The 18562-nt window shown below is 35.9% G+C and overlaps 1 pseudogene; it reads left to right on the plus strand.

The window, feature by feature from the left end:
- Positions 1-459: 459 nt before the first annotated feature.
- On the plus strand, positions 460-17494 carry LOC144369923 (3',5'-cyclic-AMP phosphodiesterase 4D-like; annotated as a pseudogene).
- Positions 17495-18562: the final 1068 nt, after the last annotated feature.

Here is an 18562-nt window from a genome sequence, read left to right on the forward strand (position 1 = left end):
TTTAAAGTATGTGTTGAAAATTGAAATCCTTAGTTGGCAAGAGCAGTTTCAAGCCTCTAGGTTATTGTCATACAGTAATGGAGTTGGTGAACAGAGCAAATAATCAAGAATTGTACTTTCTGTGAGTCTGCTGTCATGATTAAGTCTTGCATGATTTTTTACATTGGGTGATCTATCAGGAAGTAACCACTGGACATTTGATATTAATTAGTTTATTATGGAATTTATTTGCTTAATTTTGTATGTGAGGATATCAAGTTTTCATCAAATTATGAATATTCAACTCTATTAGAAAAGTATAACTTGTAAATATTTCCCAGTGATTAATTATATCCTGCCTAATTATGCATGTTGTGTTTTTTAAAGTAGAATTCATAATAATTGTAGAACAATTTCTAAATTTCTTAAGATAAGCAACATGAAGTGGAAATTTCTTCTCCAACTCAGAAGGAAAAAGAGAAAAAGAAAAGGTCAATGTCTCAGATCAGTAGAGTCAAGAAATTGATGTATAGTTCTAGTCTTACTAATTCAAGTATCCCAAGGTTTGGAGTTAAAACAGAACAAGAAGATGTTCTGGCCAAGGTAAGATAATTTCAGAGAGCGTAATCATAAGTATGTAGTAATGTTTTGCATGAATTTTGATTTCTTCTCTTAAATAGATGGAAAAGTTCATTAATTTATAAGTTTGTTTTGAAAATGGAAAAGCACTTTATAAAGCTCTTTCAGTTATTTGAATTTATTAATATGTGGATTTAGACAGGTGGTTTAGTACACATTTCTTACTTTTTTGTATCTTCATTTGATTTTTGGTCTGAAGAAGTTAGAAGTCTGTCATCTCTTCTGGGTTGTACAAGAATAGTTAAGTTTCTGTGAGTAAATATTATCCATTGAAGAAATGCTTTGGGATTGATATTCAAATATTCAAAATCTGTGAACGTGATGTGTTGTCAGAATTACAATCTAAGCAATGCTTCACCATTTTCAGTACATTTAAGTAAATTTTTCTAAAGTTTGATTTTATTTTTATGGTATATTGCTTATATTTAAAATGAGTCATTGTTTAAATATATCTAACAATTTTTTAGATTTTTAAATATTTGCGTTTCATTGCCTCATGTTCTTCCACTTTCTAATTATTTGGTGTAATTTTTCAATGCCAGGAACTAGAAGATGTGAACAAATGGGGTCTTCATGTTTTCAGAATAGCTGAGTTGTCTGGAACGGCCTCTTACTGTTATCATGCACACCATATTTCAGGTATAGCAGTTCTATCACATCTCTTTTGTGCAGGGACTGACTGTTGAGTCTATGAAAAGTGTATGCATTTTGTCTTCCTTATCACTCACCCTTTTTGTTAAAAGTATTTATATTTTAGTTGTAGTTGGACACAATACCTTTATTTTGTTTATTCATTTTTAGGTGGTCCTGAGGATCAACCCAGGGACTGAATCTCACATGCTAGGCAAATGCTGTGACGCTGAGCTACAACCCCAGTATCACCCACCTTTTTTTGTTGTTGTTCATTTTGATAGTATCTTTTCCCTTATCTGTTCCTTTTCCAAGGGACAAATAAAGGTAGAGAAATGTGGAGTGTGGATAAAACAAAAATAAATTTTATTTTTTTTCCATCTAAGAAAAAGATGTGATATGGGAGAATGAAGCAATTCATTAAAACAACAGTTTAAGATTCATCTTCATGACCCTGACTTGCATAGGGAATGGAATGCTAACTTTAAAAAATGAGTAACTTCCCTGCAGACTAACCTCAGAACATAATTTCTTTAATCTGCTACTACCTTTTCCATGTCCACTATATTTTCTTTTGGAGCCCTTGCCTCAGCTCAGAGTGAGATTTAAATGAGAATTTGAGTCTGTTATTGATACACTGGGACTAGAATGGGAAACTCCAGTTCTAGAACGAGGTTGGAGCTGGTGGGGCTGAGGCAATGGTGCTCCAGCGCTGGTGCCTCCATGGTCATGGTATACTGAAGCTTTTATAGTAGGTAGTACATTTCTGAGACCTTAGGTTTGGATAAAGCAGTATTGTCCTCCAGAAGGACAACTCAACTCTGATATTGTCCCATAAGTTCCTAGATCTTCCCAAATATTTCCATGTCTCTCACTGCACATGGGAAAGTGCTATTTCTGTTTCTGAGTCATCTGTAGGAAGCCCTGGTGGTTTTGTGTGTGTGTGTGTGTGTGTCTGTGTGTGTGTGTGTGTGTGTGTGTGTGTGTGTGTGCGCAAGGGGGGTTGTTTGTTTGTTCTAACATTCTGTGTGAAACATTTTTTAAAAAAATATAAAGACAAAAATGTTACAAGGATATCTTCTCATACAGGAACGGGATTTGTTAAAAACATTTAAAATTCCAGTAGACACTCTAATTACATACCTTATGACCCTTGAAGACCATTACCATGCTGATGTGGCCTATCATAACAACATCCATGCTGCAGATGTTGTCCAGTCCACTCATGTGCTACTGTCTACTCCTGCTTTGGAGGTAAATCTGTTTTTAAAAATGTTAAGAACACTAACTTGCCATTCATGAGTGTCTTAAACTTTCAAACTGAGGAATTTGTGATGCATATAGTAATTGGCTTTATTGGAAATATGTTGACTTATAGGGGATAAATGTTGTGGTTAATAAAGCAGTTGCAGCTTTGATGAATTTGTCTGTAAAAGTGGATCAGAGATTTAGGGATTCATCTGCTTATATTTCTTCTTTTGAAATGATCCAGTGGATATGTCATAATGCACATCTGGACTTTTGTTTGTTTTCTGGAAATTCATTTTGATGACTTTTTAAGTTAGAGTTCAAAGAATTATTAATTTATAAAATGTAAACAGTGAATGCATTGATATTTTCCATAGAATTTATTAGGAAAAAATACTTTAATTTTTTTTTAAATTCTAAGATGTTATTCTGCTAAGTGTTTACTAAAGCAATTTGATTTCCTTAATCATTTTTGGGAAAGATTCTCTTTTTGGATATAGTTTGCATTGTTCTCAGTATGAAATTATGTTAATACCTCATCATTCAGATGAGTGGTTTTCAACTGTAGATGATTTCTTGCCCCTTTCCCCCCTCCCCTCAGCTTCTAGTGACACTTGGAATGCCTGGAGAAATTTTTGGTTGTATCACATTTTTGTTTATATATGTTACTGGCATGTCATGGTCAAGCCAAGAATTCTTCTAAGTATCTATAATGTACCAGTACAGGACATCATCACACATAGTGTGACCTGACACAAAATGTGAACAGTGCTGAGGTCGAGAAATCCTGATTTGGATCCAAGAAAATAATTTCCCATGTCTTATTAAGACACTTTTTTTTTCTATTTTTTAAAAAGGTATGATGATCCGCAGATATAATGAAGTTGAAATATTTTCTTCCAGAATTATGCTTAGAAAGTTTATAGGTACCTCATTAGCTAAAAGTCTATTCAAAATACATGGTGATTTGAAGGTTTGTTTTCCATCTAAATTCTAGGAAGTCATTTGTCATTTTATTAACACTTTTTATTCATATCCTTATAGAATAGTAATATTGATATTATCTGATTTTCCAGGCTGTGTTTACAGATTTGGAGATTCTTGCAGCAATTTTTGCTAGTGCAATACAGGATGTAGATCATCCTGGTGTGTCAAATCAATTTCTGATCAATACAAGTAAGTAAAGTTCAGTGATTTTTTTCAGAGCAAATTTTTCTGAGGATCTGTGTAAATTTTTTTTCAGGTCTATAAAGTTCTTTGGAGATGTGTAAATATGTGTTTTAATGATAGTGTATGTTAATATAATTTATCTCTGAAAATTATCATTACATCCCAAGAGGCATTATGATGTTTGAAAATATGTGTTTAGGACTTCTCTGAAAATAATATGTTGCTATTTCACTAAATAGGGATAATAAGGAGAATCAAAAGTAAAAATGGGAAGAGACATTTAGGTAGCTATGCTGCCTTTAAAGGTTAAAAAAAAAGCAAAGGTAGGTGAAAGTGAGTGCTAGTAGACCTTTACTTTATGTAGATCATCATTTCATCCCTTCAAAAGCTGTACCTCACCTTTCCCCACCCTCAGCAGGCCCAACCCTCTTCTTTTCTTTTTAAATCTTGTAATGAGGGTGACAGGAACTTCTCTCTTAATTTGATATTTTAATCATTAAGTCTTTTTCTCCTCAGTGGTAACCTCTCAAATCTGTATAACAAGTCATTGCTGAATTTGGAAATATAAGGATGGTAGGACTGTTCAATGTGGACATCTCTGAGAGCTACACAGCAAACCTCTGTAGGAAATGTTGAGGTGATGTTCCACCTCTTTCTTTGGAAAGAGCTTAGGTTTACAGAAGTTATTTGGTCATTGAAGTCAGTAGGTAAATTACTTAAACATTTACTGCGATTTAATTCCTTGCCACTAAAATATATTAATATTATAAATTTAATTTTATATATGAAAAAAATGCAAAGTTGTTGAAAATGTTTTTTTCATGTTAATAATCTGCCTTCTTAAAAGGGAAATCAAGATTTTTATTTTAAGATAAGAGAAATATGGATATAGGGCTATCTAGGATCAATGGCTATCCCTAGTAAGAAAACACACTAAGAAGATTTAAGTTGTGAGGTAAAGATAACCAAGAGAGATATCTGCCCAAGCCATAGTTAATTGGCCAGTTGAATATGGATACCCCCTTGTTTCTTTTCCAATCTTAGAATAAAAAAAAATAGACAAAAAAAATTTTTTTTGGAAAAAAAACTGCCTTTTTTTCCCTTCTGCTTGAATTTGTAGATAATAGTCTTCCTATATGTGATAACCATCTAGCCATGTACAATTCTCAATGCTTACTGTTTATTTCTTATACTTGGCTGTACTCCGATCTAAAGAGAAAAATTAAATGCAATCTTGCTTTGAGACACTTAACTCAAACTTTAGGATTATTTAAATCTATTTATCTTTCTTTTAACAACCTCTGTCCTACCTTACAGTAAAGTACACTTTAGTGATCCATATATTTAAAGGATTATAACAAGTGTCCAGAGATGTGTGGTTAGAAGCTTGGTTTAGGAACTTATTTATACAGGTTAGGTCATTTAAGCTAGCATAGCCCATCTACAGATAAATTTAATACCCATTGAAGTTTAAGAGGCACTGAAACAGATAATTTAGAGATTTGGAGGATGATTATAAATACTGAGAGAGTAGCCAGAGATGTGCACTTAAGCTCATTTTTCTGGTCACCTACTTGGGGTGAAAAGATGACAATCCTGAACCTGAAAGTTCCTTGCTACCAGTGATGCTGTGATGATCTTCTTTCTATCGAACCACAGGAACACAGGAAAGCTCACAATCCACAGAGCAGCTTAGGTTGGATTGCTAATATTTTTGATGTTAGAGTGTAATGGGACTGTGTTATTCCTGAGCAAATGAATCAGCATTGTCATTTGGTGTATGAAAGTATCCCATGGTTTATGATAGTAACAGGGCATGATCAGAATTACTGCCCTAGTAAGCTTTTCACAAGGGATCATGTGAGGTAGGTTCTTTTATTTTCCTTTGAAGAACACAGAAAGGGCTTAGTAGCTGGTAAAATAAAAAGTTTTATCTTCATAACATACAATAAAGAAATCTCTCATAACTAGTAATAAATAGCGTTGTGAAATTAACAGTATTATACATTTATTTACTTTTAGTACCAGTGATTAAAATTAGGATTGCTTAACCCCTGAGCCACATACATATCCAGTCTCTTTTTTATTTATTTATTTTTTTATTTTGAGATAGGGTCTTGCTAAGTTGTGGAGGCTGGCCTCAAATTTGCAGTCTTCCAGGCATGTGCCACTTCTCCTGACAATTTGTTTTTTATCTGCTATAAATGTCTTTTTTTTTTCTTAACAGACTTAAGTTGGTATTTTCTCCTACATTTATGGATGAGTTGAGCATCAGTGAGTCAGACTAGCACTAGCTCTGCTCTTGGCTCAGAGCTGAAACTCCAGTCTTCCCAAAACCAAAGATTGAATCCATTCTTTATAATAAGGAACTTTAAAAAGTCCTGATTATAAGATGTATAAACCCAGAGTTGGAAAGTTATCTGCTATACTATAAAGGAGACTGTTGAGTGCAGCAAGGTAAAGGGATACCTTGGGTTATGTGGCTGATCTCAGAGGAGCACTAGGGCTCACTGGGCTGGTTCACAGTGCAGTTATGGTCCTGCTTTTCAGTTGTGATCCTGGTTCTCATGAATCATTTGATGTGTGTTACTTTGGGGTGCCAAATGATTTGACACTAATTGTGCTTGTACTCACTCTAAGCAGCTTGGGGGTTCTAAAAGCAGAGAGATCTTTCCTGCCTGGCGGAATTGGTTGAGCTTTAATGAAAACTTGGTGATATAAAGGAAAGTGACATAGAGAAATTGAAGTTCCACATGGGAAGCTCCTTAAGTCTTTTATTTTTAAGGATAATATAGGTAATTAAACCTGAAAAATGTGTACTACATCATCAAGTCTTGAATAGAACATTCTAGAATGTCATTAAAAATCTATTTAACTTCACAGCTTTATTTTCTGAAAAAAAATAAAGCACTATCAAAAGTACAAAATATACATAGCATTGCATTTTCTTTGGAAAAGTATCCTTTTTTGTTTCTATCAAAGATGGCCAAGTTGTGGGGAGAAAGACTTATTTACATTAGGTACATAATCAAAGCATATATATTTTGTCTTCTAAGAGCAGAGAAGCATCATATCATATTAAGGTGAAGTTATGTCTAAGAACCAGTGCATATACTTTTTAATTTCTCTGATGTAATTTAAAAATACAGTTCCCATAGTCATATTAGTGAATTATATAGAGAGTTTTGTTTTTCTACATAAACCTAACTAACATTTAAAAGAAGGTAAATTCATTTTTAACAAATGTGGTATAGTTGTAACTATTGAGATTATTTTATTCAATAACAATATATTTAAATTTGGTTCTGGGCACTATGAATTCAGGGTGGCCAAAATTGAGCATTGGCTATTAGGAACCTGCATTCTGCAGGAAAAGACAGCTTATGTGAACATGTGGCATGTGATGGTGTTCAGGGCAGTGGAAACAGTGCAGGCTTGTGGCACAGAAAGAGGAGTTGAGGGATTGAGCAAGCAGCTTTAACCCTTGGACTTCAGCACCAATATTAAGTTAAAACCACCACTTCCTCTCCCCATTTCAAGGACAAATATTATGTTCAGAAGTCCTTTTGAAGACTTTTGCTCTTGTCTTTTGTAACTTAGAGTCACAGTGTAGCCTGCTGTCATTTTCAAGCTCTGGGTTCAACATAGTGAAGCGGTAGTAACAGTGAGAGGTAGTTCTTACTCGTGGTATCCATACCCAGTCTTCACCCCAGTCCTAAGCGTGCCAGCCCAACCTCCTGTTGTAGGCTTGGATCCACCACACGGATGTTCTTACCTTCACATTAAGGCCCAATCTTCTCTTGCTCCTGTGCCTTTTAAACAGGCTCTTACTGTTGAAAAAATTGTTTCCAGTTTCCCTTCTTAGACTGAGCTGATGAAATGAGGTTTCCGCAGTTTGCGGAGGAAACTCCTGGGGGATTACTAGAAGCCCCCACATTTCTGTTAGTTACTGGCATATAATCCTCCCAGGAATTTGGTAGGGGTTGTTCTTACTTTACAAATGAGAACAAAGGAAGAGAGTTGGGGTGCTGATTTCACAGCCAGGTCTGTTGGATTTCTAAGCTCAGGATCATTTAACCTCAAACCCTGATACAATGAATATGCACTTATTTTACTCTTAAAAGTGTTTTTCATCAAGAAGATATAAGCAGAGGTATATATGGAATGGATCTGCAGTTGTACTAAAGCACAAGAATGCCCTTCAGGGGCCTATGGTCTGAGGATGGGAGAGTAAATTTTATTTACAACTTAACCAGGCTTAGGCATGCCCAGGAGCTGGCCAAAAATGATTTGGGGTGAATCTGTGAGAATGTTTTCAGAAGACATAAGCATTTGAATCAGCAAATTAAGTAAAGGTTATGGTCATCATTGTGAGTGGACATCATCCAAGCCACTGGGGACTGAACAGAGTAGACGATATGGAAAAAGGCAAATTCCTGTTTTCAGTTTGAGCTGGGATATCATTCTCTCCTGCTCTCAGATATCCATGCCACTGCTTTTGGGGCGTTCAAACGTGAGCTGGGACTTCCATCAATTACTTTCTCCACTCCTTCCATTCCCTCCCCATTCATTCCCTAACTCAGATCTTCAGACTGAATCGCAACCCTAGCTAGCTCTCTTGCTTCTCCAGATCCTGGGACTTATTGGCATCCATAATCACCTGAGCCAGTTCCTAATAAGCACATTGAAATATCTATATCTCTTTATCCGACTGGTTCTTTTTCTCTGGATAACCCATAATAGATATTTTTTAATTAAGAATGTAGAGGAAGAAAGTTTCAAGGATGACTTTTCTGAATTAATTATGGGGTTTCTGGAATTGGCTTTTTAATCTGATTAAGTTTGAAGACAGCAGTGCTGTTTCCAGTAAGAGAAAAAGCACTGATAGTCTGTGGGGAGAACTGTTCATATATAAATTATCTGCCTTGGGTACTCCCAATCAACCACTTACATTTGAAGCAAGGAGCGAAGTGATTCTGCATATGATACTCTCACACATTTTTAGGAAACCCAGGAATGTAACAACATTGATTGGTTACTCCTGATGTCAGTGAATCAAGTGGTGGAGTAAAGGGATGAGCTTGAGGATTGGAATTCCCAGATCAAGCACCACCATCAGTGGACTAAGTGCTTCTAGGTGTGCCAGCCCTCTCCTCTGTAGCTGCAGGGCTGAAATTGCTGGAAATAAAAGGCAGAACATTCTCCTGTTATTGACTAAATACAATGTAAAATGAGCTCCCAGCTTCCCAGGATGTCTACTGGAAAATTGAGGACATTGCTTAGGAAATAAATCCAAATAAAATTCAAGGGCCTTCTGCCTTAGTGAAATTTCTAAGAATCCAGTGGTATGGGGCATGGTAAGATATCTCTTCTAAGAAGAGGGTAAATTGTTACATCTGGCTCCTCCTACAACTATGAAGAAGGCACAATGCCTCGTACCAGTTAGGATTTCGGAGGAAACTTACTTGTTTGGGTGTGTTATTCTGGCCGGCCGAGTGATCTAAAAATCTGCTGGTTTTGTGTGGTGGCACAGAATAAGAGAAGGTTCTGCAGAAGTGCAGGCTGCTGTGCAGGTTACTCTGCCACTTGAGCCATATATTCAGCAGATTCAGTAGTTGTGCCATGATTCACTTAGAGCTGCCAAAGGCTGCCCACCCTCTAGAAGCAACTGGCTTGATTAGAATGGTGGAATGGCCTTTTTGAAGCCTCGGTTGCAGCACCAGCCAGGTGGCAATACCTTTCAGGCCTGGGACAAAGTGTTCCAGAAGGCCATATGTAATCAAAACCAGTGTTCAGTATCTAATGCTACTTCTCCCATAACCAAGAGTCACAAGTCCAGAAATCAAAGATGGACATGGAAGTAGCACTATTCACTATTACCTCTAGTTACCCCACAGGCAAAATTTGTTTTCTCTTCTGGCAACATTATGCTCTGTGGCCCATAGGTCTTAATTCCATAGGGAGGAATGACTAGGAAGCATGACAATAATTCACTGACCTAGAAGGAATTCCCCTTTGGATTCCTTATGTCTCCAAATGAAGAAGAGACCAAGAAAGGAGTTACAGTGTTAACTGTGAGGACTGATGTGGACTGTCAAGGGGAAACTGGGTTATTACTCCACAGTGTAGGTAGGGAAGAATGTGTGTGCGGAATACAGGAAATTTCTTATGGTATCTCTTACATTACTATGCCATTGTGAGTTAGGTCAATGGGAAACTACAACAACCCAATCCAGGTGGAAATACTAATGGCCCTTCACAGGAGTGAAAATTTGGGTCAACCCAGTAGAAAAAGAGCCATGACTAGGTACTTTCTAAAGACAAAAGAGATAAAGAATGAGTAAGAGGAGAATGTGGTTATAATTACCAGCTATGAGCACAAGACCAGTTATAGAAATGAGGACTCTAATCATCATGAGTACACCTTTGTGTATGTAAATATACTTATATTGGGAAATTTTCTTTGTTTTTCCTCCTTTTCCCTCATCATGCAATATAAGATGTTTTGACTTTACATTAGTTTTAAGGTATTGTTAATTTTGCATCATAGTATTTAAGTTGTGGAATATCACAAGAAGAGTAAACATCATTCTAGAACTTTACCTCTTATGGAGAAGGGGTACTGTGTTCATAATTGTACCATGTTAGGTGGAATTGTGACCTTATTATTGTCTTTATTTGGAGACTAAATACAGCTTAAGGAAATGCATATAGGTACCAGTTTGGCAAGGGGTGAACCTTGTGATGGGTAATTTTATGTGTGGCTCAACTAGGTTGCCAACATGGCTGGTAAATATTCTTTCCCGTGTGTCTTTGAGGGTGTGTCCAGAAGGGATTAGCATTTACATCAGTAAGTTGAGTAAAGAAGATTCCCCTCACCTGTGCAGTAGGCATTACTCAGTCCATTGAGGGCCTGAATGAAACCAAAAGGTGGAGGAAAGGCAAAATCACTTTCTGTTTGAGCAATGATATCCATATTCTCCTGCCTTTGGACATCAGTGCTTCTGGTTACAAGAGAGAATTTACACCAGTCTCCCCATGCTCCAGTTCTCAGTGGTCACACTAGAACTGAATTATACCACTGGCTTTTTCTGCTTCTCCGGCTTGCAGATGATGTCCTCACTGGCTTGCATAATTGCCTGAGCCAACTCCTATCATTCAGTATTTTGTTATATTATTGAGAACATGCACTTAGTATGTGTCTGCCAAATGAAGTACATGACTTCAGTTAAGTGGTAGTACCTTCCCACCCTCTATCCCCATGCCAGTGAAGACTGAGAAATAAATTAAATGGTCTTTATGCCTTCATTAGTAGCATTATATTGAGAATGTTGTAATTTACTCTTGATGATCCAGGGTAGTTCTTACAAATAAGCATAATTAGTCTCTCTGTAATAAAATTGTGGCTTTGGATTTGTAAAGAAATGCATGGTCCCTCAATAAAATAGAGAATGCTTTATATAGTTATTAGTGTGTGCCAGGTACTGAATGGATCATGTTTATCATTTCCGGATTCACTACTAGAGTTCATGGCTCAAGACTTCTTGCTACACTTCTTGGCATTGCATGATCCTCACATAAAAGTTGTAGGGCAGAGAATCCACAATTATCAGGAATATAAGACCTTATGCTGTAGACATGTTGCTATGTTAAGAATAATTCCATATTCCGCTGAGTTTATCCTGTCTGGAGGCAGCTAAGGCCCACAGAGTGAAATGCCCCTCCACGTGTCAGTAACATTGGAGTCCACTCCTAAAGGTTCCAGTGTTATTTCTGCTCCTTCATTATTCAATGTATTTTCTTCTTGTTATTATCATGTAATGGTAAGGGTGGCAGAGAAGTTTAGGGGAAATTGCATCCTAAACCCAAAGTATCATAAAACTTTAAAAATAAGCTCTAATTAAACAGCTCTGGTGATCTTCTGCCTTTTTTCCTTTCAGACTCTGAACTTGCCTTGATGTATAATGACTCCTCTGTCTTAGAGAACCATCATTTGGCCGTGGGCTTTAAGTTGCTACAGGAAGAAAATTGTGACATTTTTCAGAATTTGACCAAAAATCAAAGACAATCTTTAAGGAAAATTGTCATTGACATTGTAAGTAGTTAACAAAAGCAAAAAAAAAGCAAAAAAAAATGTGATGAAAGTAGTCTAAAAAAATTCAAATGTGAGAATGAGAGTATTAGGTAAAAGCATGTGTATTTCCAAACTTCTATGGCCCTTTATGTTCTAGAAGCTGCATCTGTTACTGGCAGTGCTATTCTGTAATAGGTTGTCTACTTTTAACAGTTTGGATTTAAGAATAATAATAGTTGAACCTCATTATTCAGCTTTTATTTTCTGAGCTCCACATGGCAGACAGAAAAAGATGAATAAGCAAAAATAGAGGGCTTGGGCTATCACTTGAATATCCCCTGCCTTTTTCCTTCCAATTAGAGATATACATGATTTTACTATTTTCTCTATGTGTATTATTCAGAGTGATTATGAGACATAGAAAAATATCTTGTTTCTAAAAAATTACTTGCTTTGTACATACAGAGAAAGAAATTGTTTTTCTTGGATAAGCAGAAAATTAACCAGAATATTATTTATGAAGTGGTCTGTGAGCAACCTTAAATCACTCATTGTAGTCCAATAACCACTTTCTAATCCAGGGAATGAAAAAACTTTAAAATGTGTGATGATATCTTATCCTCAGAGATACCATCATGTTTTCACCAGGAAAGTGGTGGTCAGTGCCTGATGTTTCTGCATAGTGTACATAATTAGCTAGGTTTCCAAGAGTCGTTAGCAAAGGGAAAAGATTGTGCCCCTAGAAGGATTCATTTCCATATACTGCCATTAGAAGTCATAGTAGTTTTCCTTCCTTTTCACATTCTGGAAAAAAAAAGTTTTCATATGCAAATTCTGACTTTTCCCTTTGGACTTAATAAAATATTCTTTATCTTCTAAGGTACTTGCAACAGACATGTCAAAACACATGAATCTACTGGTTGATTTGAAAACTATGGTTGAAACTAAGAAAGTGACAAGTTCTGGGGTTCTTCTTCTTGATAACTATTCTGACAGGATTCAGGTAAATCATTATTTGATTTTGTGTTGTGGGGTTTGTGTGTGTTTGTGTACACATGCACATGTGTCTGTGTATTCTGCTTTGATAAAATTCATTTCTCCCATCTTATACTTTCAGTAACTATAGGCAGGATTTTTACTCACACTCTCATCCTAAGAATTAACCAGGTAGAAACTTACTGTTCTTTTTAGTTGCCCATATATTTAAAAAACAAAAACATCTAAAACCTCCCAAAAACCATCCACATAAGGAGGCCTGAATTTCATTAACCACACTCATAAACAGCTTCTCCTATGATACTTAGATGCAGTAGAAGTGGCATAATTTGGAACTATTTATACAAGTGTGAACCACACACAGACACATCTTGGTTGAGCTGTTTGAAATAAATCTTACACTACGTGTATTTTTAAGTGTCACAGTCATCCAACTTGAATTTCTAGTTTGAAAAAAAAATGGAGCAAGTGCTGAGTAGAGAATTCCTCTGTCTACTTTAGGTCCTTCAGAACATGGTGCACTGTGCAGACCTGAGCAACCTCACAAAGCCTTTCCAACTGTACCATCAGTGGACAGACCGGATAATGGAGGAGTTCTTCCACCAAGGAGACCGAGAGAGGGTGTGTGGCATGGAGATAAGTCCCATGTGTGACAAGCACAATGCATCTGTGGAAAAATCACAGGTAATGCATGACACAGAAAGCCTTCCAAGAGAAGAAAGATGCAGCTAGCATTTGTTTACTCATAGTGTTTTATTGGGCTTTTAAAATTATTTGTTTTTGACAGAATCAGTTTCACCTTACCACTTATGATATAGAAAACCTGCAATTGTAGAACTTAGATTTACATAGCCATGCTTCTACTGGTGTGGCATTCTGTTCATTCATTATAACCATGTACATGTACATAGAGTATTTGTTTATTTCAGTTATCTAGATTCACATTTTATTCTAAAATAAGTTCCAGACCCCATAGCCTGCCATGTAAATAACTGAAAATGTTTTTGCATTGTGAACATATTCTTGAACTACTAATCATTCTAGAGGCTAGAAACTTTCACCAGCTAGAAACAACACTTTTATATGGTCTCTTATCTCAAATAATGACTATTTCACCAAACTAAGGTTAGTAGTATTCTGATTGCTATTATATTTGTGGGCCATGATCTACTTAATCTTTTTAATGGTATCTTAGTCCAATGGGACTGCTCATATTGGATTTCTTTTTTTTAACTAGGTGGGCTTCATAGACTATATTGTTCATCCTCTCTGGGAGACATGGGCAGACCTTGTACATCCTGATGCCCAGGATATTTTGGACACTTTGGAGGACAATCGTGAATGGTACCAGAGCACGATCCCTCAGAGCCCCTTTTCTGCACCTGATGACCAAGAAGAGGGCCGGCAGAGTCAAACGGAGAAATTCCAGTTTTAACTAACTTTAGAGGAAGATGGTGAGTTAGACACCGAAAAGGACAGTGGAAGTCAAGTCAAAGAAGACACTAGCTGCAGTGACTCCAAGACTCTGTGTACTCAAGACTTGGAGTCTACTGAAATTCCCCTTGATGAACAGGTGGAAGAGGAGGCAGTAGGAGAAGAGAAAAGCCAGCCAGAAGCTCCTGTAATAGATGATTGTTCTCCTGACACATAATAGTACAGAGACTGCCACGCCTTTTTTTTTAAGTAGAAAATTGTTTCCAAAGTGCATGTCACGTGCCACAACCATGGTCACACCTCACTCTCATCTGCCAGGAAGTTTGTTGAACAAAACTGACCTTGAATACTCAGTCTGGCACTCAGGAATATCGTAACCAGTTTCTTCACCTCCATGTCATCAGAGCAAGGGGGATATCTTCGAAAACGTTTTAACAGAATTTCAGCTTGGGAGAGCTGACAAAGCAGATAAAATCAACTCCAAAATGTTTTCAAGGGAGAGTGGCTCATCAGGCAGCCCAGTAGTAGATTGGATTTGGGGTTTCTTTTATTTGTTTGCAATATTTTTTGGAAGAAAGAAGGGATTATATGGATGGAGTGAACTTAGTGGATGGAGCAACAAAAATGTCACAAATAGGACACAGCATGAGTCTGTTTCCAGGAGTAGGATGAGCCACAGAAATTGCATAATTTTCTAATTTCAAGTCTTCCTGATACATGACTGAATAGTGTAGTTCAGTGAGCTGCATTCACCTCTACATTTTGTATGATATGTTAAATAGATTTTTTGTAGAGCTTACTTTTATTATTAAATGTATTGAGGTATTATATTTAAAAAACTATGTTCAGAACTTCATCTGCCACTGGTTATTATTTTTTTCTAAGGAGTAACATGCAAGTTTTCAGTACAAATCTGTGCTACACTGGATAAATCTAATTTACAAATTTTACTTGCACCTTATAGTTCATAGAAATTAACTGATTTGTAGTGATTCATTGTTTTATATACCAACAACTTCCATATTTTAAAACAAAAAAACAACTTTATGTTGCTGGAAACCCTTTTTGTAAGTCTTCGTTTGCTTTTTAGATCACTCTTTCTAGATAAGCAGAGTTGCTCTCCATCAATGTTTTTCTTCACAGTGTGCAAAGTGAATATTTGTTCTGTAATACTTTGATGTGTGTTATATCAAATGTGTCTTAAGTCTCATAGAAACTCAATCATCAGTTGGTGTTGTCTGAAGCAAATGGGAGATATATAAACACCCAGTAGCTAAAATGGTCTGTCTTCTTTACATATTTTCCTACTTAGTGTCTTCTGATGACTTTTTGCTCTGTCAAGAGACATACATTTCATAACTGCATGTCCTTCTAATAACCCACACATTGTGTGCTCATTTTTATTGTTATTGCCAGTTATAGTAAGAAAAAATTTTCCCTCTTGTGCTGCTTTATTATTTGATGTGCGTTTGAACTTCTGTCCATGTTCACTAGATGGGGTCTTATCAAATCTATTATCTCCATTCTGATGGATGAAAAGAAACAGGTAGTCAAGTTAGGGTTAGCACTCATTTTCTACCATGAGAGTTGTATGTCATGACTAGCTTTCACTCTGAGGTTATAGAGAAAAGTGTACAGCTAACTATACAGATTTTAAGAATAGTAACTGAATATATTATCAAACACCAGTACAACTAAGTTCTCTTTGGCTTTTATGATTTTGCCATGCAATTAAGAACTATGTGAGGAGTATCCTTGAGCAGTTGTCTTAAGATGTTGCAGCTACTCATTCTTAATGGATAGTCATGTAACATGTAGGCACTGCTTTACCAGTTTTCATTGATCCATAATTATGTCTTGAAGGAGGGAACTACTTTCCTTAAACATGCTGAAGAAGAAGCAGTTGATGATGGTACTAGCACCAGAGGGTATGATATAGTTTAAAGTATTGGATTGGTAAAAAGATTCTACCTAAATAAAAAAATAGAGATTACTCTTGGCTGATTTTAGCTCCTGGAACTGTATTTTAATATTAAAGATGAATTCCCAGTATCTTCTGCTGATAGCAGCTAGACTCGTGAAGCATCTGTTTAGTCTGACCTTTCTTCCCAGTTCTTAAAAAAATGGTTTACCTTTTCTCTGAAGAGTTTGGAGCTCACATAATCCACTTTCACATTGATATTCAAAAATTAAGATAGAGACTAAAAGAGAGATCTGACTAAACAGAAAATACATGAAACATTAAGAAAAATTACAATCCTAAAAACATTCACATTTGGAACTTCTCATGGAGCCATCTGGGGACTGCAGAACAAAGTTATCAGCCAGGAAAATAATCCAGGCTGAAGATAGTCCCTGTTTTAATTTCCTGAGATCCAAGTGATGCTTACAGCCTTTGATAGAAAAAGTATGTCTCTGATCTTTTAGATAGTACAGAAGAGGAATCAACTAATTATTGCATTTCCACCCTTTTGCCCTTGTAAAGATAGACAGGTATCTTGCACATAGAGGTCTATGTTTGACCAATTAGTTTCACAAGAATATTTGAGAACTTAATCCTGTTTTAATTTTATTTTCCCTATGAGAGGCCTAAAAGGAAAAGCAAAATGTCTAGTTTATTCCTCTTTCCAAATCACTCTCATTCCTTCCTTTTTCTCCCTTCACTTGGCATTTCCCTCTCAGAGTGCCTAGAATATTAATAATGGAAAAAATAAACAGCAATATGTAAAAAAAATCCAGACCTGAAAGGGTTTTTAACTGCACTAATAGAGGCTTTCCCCCACAGTTTTCTGCTTTTTAATGGTCCCATGTTATTAAGATACCCACCAATGGACAATCAAATTGTAGCAAAGGCATAATATCCAAGAGTTAGAGACTAATGCACTGTACAATCTGTTTGTCCTCTCCCTTCTCTCTCTCCCTCCCTCCTGTATGCCCCACCCCCCATTCCTTCTCTCCAAAGTGTGCTTCAGAAATACTGCTTTAAAAAGAAGGTTTTACAAGTGGCTTTACATTTCCTAAAACACCATAAGAAAATGCAATATCTGGATACTGTATGGGGAAAAAATTATGTCCAAGTTTGCATAAAACGAGTACATTTCAGCTTGCAAGTTACTGAACACAATAATGCTGTTTTAATTTTGTTTTCTTTTGCATCAGTTAAAATTCACAAGAAAATAATGTAGATAGAACAAATTACAGATGAGGAAAGAAAAAACTTGAATGAAATGGATTTTACAGAAAGCTTTATGATAATTTTTGAATGCATATTTATTTTTTGTGCCATACATTTTTTTCTCACCAAATGACCTTACCTGTAATACAGTCTTGTTTGTCTCTTTACAACCATGTATTTATTGCAATGTAAATACTGTAATGTTAATTGTAAATTATCAGTTCTTATTAAAACATCATCCTGTGATAGGATGATGTTGATATATTTGGAAACTCTTGGTGAGAGAATGAATGGTGTGTATACATACTCCTTGTACATTTTTATTTTCTCCTGTAATATAGTCTTGTAACCTTAGAGAAAAACTATAAAATACATAAAGATATATAAATTTAAATAACATAGCTGCAGGTCTTTGGTCCCAGGGCTGTGCCTTAACTTTAATCAATATTTTCTTCTGTTTTGCTGCATTTCTAAGTAAGGTAATGGTGGGACTAGGGCTGAGCATTTATATCCAAGCTTTCAATTGATTGGATTTTTGGAAGTAGCTGGATTTTATAAAGTCAAAACACCTCTGAAACATCTTGGAACCCTTTCAAGATGGAAGCTTGTAGGTATTTCTTGCCATGGAGTGACACTGCATGTATGATAATTATTTCCAGATATAGATAAGGAGCTACTTCAGCTAGTTATATTTGATGGTTTTTACTTTCAGACACTACTGGGGAAATATATTCTTGTCCAGTGATTATTGAAAATCTTTTGGCTTCCACAAATTCATAGAGAAATAAACTTGATTTGAAACTGGAGCCATGTGTCACTCATCTTGGTTAGTTATCTGTTCCATTAGCTTTCAGTCATGTTAAGAGACTGTATCATATAGAGAAAGTCGTTTTTTTAACCTTAAAATTTTTCTTTGATTAAGATCAACCAAAGGGTCTATAAAGAAACTATTAGAGCTAATAAATGAATTCAGCAAAGTGGCAGGATATAAAATCAACACGCATAAATCAAAGGCATTCATTCAGCGACAAATCCTCTGAAATGGAAATGAGGACAACCACTCCGTTCACAATATTCTCAAAAATAATTAAATACTTGGGAATCAACATAACAAAAGAGGTGAAAGACTTATACAATGAAAACTACAGAACCCTAAAGAGAGAAATTGAAGAAGATCTTAGAAGAACGAAAAATATACCCTGTTCATGGATAGGTAT

Source organism: Ictidomys tridecemlineatus, chromosome 13 (assembly GCF_052094955.1).
Source record: "Ictidomys tridecemlineatus isolate mIctTri1 chromosome 13, mIctTri1.hap1, whole genome shotgun sequence".
In the NCBI taxonomy this organism is placed as follows: Eukaryota; Metazoa; Chordata; class Mammalia; order Rodentia; family Sciuridae; genus Ictidomys; species Ictidomys tridecemlineatus.